The sequence below is a fragment of the Gavialis gangeticus genome, unplaced genomic scaffold, assembly GCF_001723915.1.
Source record: "Gavialis gangeticus isolate Ggan-Ray unplaced genomic scaffold, GavGan_comp1, whole genome shotgun sequence".
Taxonomy (NCBI): Eukaryota; Metazoa; Chordata; order Crocodylia; family Gavialidae; genus Gavialis; species Gavialis gangeticus.
Window position 1 is genome coordinate 6,069,916 of NW_017728998.1, and position 3,089 is coordinate 6,073,004.

Consider the following 3,089-nt stretch of genomic DNA (forward strand, 5'->3'; position numbering starts at 1 on the left):
CAATGTAACTGTTTTATTGGTGTAGCCTTGTATATCAGGGATGGAAAACACACGATCTGCCAGTGAACTGAATGGAAAAAAAATGGGAGGAGAATCAGCCATAATATAATACAAAATCCTCTCCTGGGGTGGAAACTTCAAAGTAGTGGGTAGGTTTGGTTCATAGTATTATGGGTGGAAATCTCAAATGTCTCTTAAGACCTTTCTGAGCATTTAAAGATAGTAAGACTTTTTTTCAAGTAACTTAAAAGTACATTTGAAAAATCCATTTATTACTAATGCTTTTTAAATAAACGATTTCAGGGATAATATCCTGTATTACTTTTTAAAAAGTAATTATTTAGCAGTGCAAAGTTTTCATTAAACGCATTCACTTCCTTTACATTCAATATTCCATTTTATTTTTTTAAATTTATTTTCTAAATAGAAAACTAAAAATGAGATGATTTCTTCCGGTGCCTTTTGTGAAATATGTACAGATAAATAACTTGGAAATATCCAGGGGAATATAATATAGATCTATTTAAAACATTTTTATTGCTTCAAGTCACCAACTTTTATTTTTTTTAAAATAGGCTCATCACAAAATACTGTGCAGTAAAGATTGTGTGTTCATGAATAAACCAGTTACAAACTGAAGACAAGCATTTAATAATAACAATCTTTTTAAGTATTATACAGCTTTAAAAATGGCACAAGTATATAAACTAGCTTTAATGCAATATCTTTAATGCTTTGCATTGCAACGACATAGCAGTTATTAAATGTAATGGTATGACAGCTTTTTCTTCATATCCTGGGTTATGTGTTTCAAGGAAAGGCTTCTCTAGTCTCTTTTTTAGGTTCAATCTAAAGTGGCCTTTTTAATTTCAATGGTTTTACAATTTAAGTAAAGCTAAGGAACAGGAATAAGTGCAAACGTATTGCAAATCTACAAACCCCAAATATTTGAGGACTACTACCCAATTTTTTATAATATCTAATGGGGATTTTCTGGCTCGCTAAAAATATATAAATAGAAATCAGATCCCCAGTTTTTTCTTTAATCTCACTCTCATGTTGCTTGCTCAGTTGATAAAGTTGAAAAGTCAATAAACACTCAGTCCAGCACTGAAACTTCATACTGTTATTTCAGTTCAGTAAACTCACAAAACAAGCTTCACGTTTCATCCATATTTCTTGCTTTTCCTTTAAGCTTCACTGGATTTCAGAAGCAGGCGCAGAAACCCCCCTTGCCACCCGAGTTTGTTCGGATATTTAAAATGTTACGATGGAGGAAAATTGCTGAAAAGAAACACACAAAACATACAGTACACCCTGGAGAACTGATTTAAGCACTGGAGAAAACTTATTAAACTTTCAGATTTCCTGAGATTTTTCCACTCTTTTTCTGTGCACTCCTTATTTTTAATTAGGTTTGGGGCCATTCCTTTCTGTTGCGCGGGATGACCTGGAATAAGCCATGGCAGTTTTGTCCTTTTACCCTTTAAAACCTAGAGACCTTATAAGCAGACAGCTATTCGTTGTTTTAACTCTTAGGAAATGCTCGTGATCTTCCAAGTCTCTCAAGATCAGCTTCTGCTCTTCTTCCTGTAGAAATGAGACTTATTTTTCACCGCACATTTTCTACTAGACCCGTGCTCAGCAGAAGATAGATTTTCAAAGAGAAGATCCAGGTGTTTTCTTGTTCTGCTCTGGCCTGATAAACTGCTGCTTCTGTCCTGCTGGTTGTACTGCAGGTCCGTAGGGCAATGGGTTCAGAACGAGCTTTTGGAAGGGGGAATTGGCAGTCCTTGGAGCGGGAGCTCTCCGGAGGGGACTTGCAGGAGATGCCTGGAGTGACCGTTCCTGGCACACCACCAAGCTGCAGGAGCAGCTTTTGTAGCAAAGGGACTTGGCCGTACAGTTGAAGCTTTCATTCAAGGTTGTGATAACTAGGCTTGGAGACGGATGCGCACAGGGAAAGCTAGGAGCTGGGGGTGGGAGTAACATAAATGGAAAAAAATAAAATAAAGTAGTAATACCCTGCCATAAGGCTCCTTGTTTTAGCCCTGTGACAGCAGGACAAGCTTAAAGTGGCTTTCGCCTTAAAGAATCCTAATATGTTTTGTCTGAGATAAGTCATAGGCTATTCGGGTTAGAAAGGAAAGCTGCTTCACTCACACCCTTCACCACTGAAATGCATCCACCTCTGAAGCACAGCATCGTAGCCGCCGATGAGCAGCAATGAACAGAAAGAAAAGGTTCATAACGCACATCATTTAAAAACCAGTTTGTACCCATAGGATGGGTATATTCTCAAGCTGTCTATCTGCCCCGGACTCCAGGCAAATACCCGTCATGCTGGGGGAAGACCTACTGAGATATTTAATGAGCCTAAGAGATCTGGTTTTTGGTTCTCTCTCTCATCCCAGTGCCTCCAACAACACTGCCTGCATAATGCCCCCTCTGCCCCTAAATTCTGGATTGCTCAGGTCTGGTCCCCAGAATGAAAGGCAAAGTGCTCAGGTCTGGTCCCCTGAATGAAATGCAGACAATTTCAGGCTTTGCTGCTGAGGCTCAGATGCCTGCAAGCCATTTTGACAGCCAAGTGCCATAAAAACAAAGAAACCTCAGCCATATTCCCCTTTTTTCCTGGGTATTCTTCACCACCCAGGGGCTGAGAAGAAAGGATGTGCTTAGTAGCCATTACCCCACCTCTGTGTTTCTCCCAGTATTGCAGGAAAATCCTTCACTTGCTGGATGAGCTGGGATTACAGCAGCTTTGTTACTACCAGGGCAATGCAAAGCAGCCGTTGCATAGCAAGAGATGTGGCCCGTATTTCTTCCAATGTATGACTTTTGAACAGGTCCAGTACAAACACTTACCTGTTTCATGAAGGGCGCCGTGAGGATGAATTTGTGAATGGCTGCCCAGTGCTTTGAAGCAGTACGGTGTGATAGGGTGCTAAGTACTGCTGTTATAACACTCAAAACACTGGGCTCCCAAGGAAGGTGTCTGAGAAAAGGGAGCATGTATAAATGTCAGCATAATGAATAGCAATGGGGAGAAACAAGTAATGGAAATTTCAGGCCTCGTAGAAGTTTGT

General features: G+C 39.9%; 1 long non-coding RNA gene across 2 annotated transcripts in view; it reads right to left on the reverse strand.

Moving 5' to 3' along the window:
- The window catches only part of LOC109289433, a 10,526-nt gene extending 8,640 nt beyond the window's left edge, over positions 1–1,886 (reverse strand). For both annotated transcript variants that reach the window (XR_002095362.1, XR_002095363.1), the window contains exon 1: positions 1,636–1,886. This is a non-coding gene — a long non-coding RNA (uncharacterized LOC109289433). The remainder of the gene's footprint in view (positions 1–1,635) is intronic.
- Positions 1,887–3,089: the final 1,203 nt, after the last annotated feature.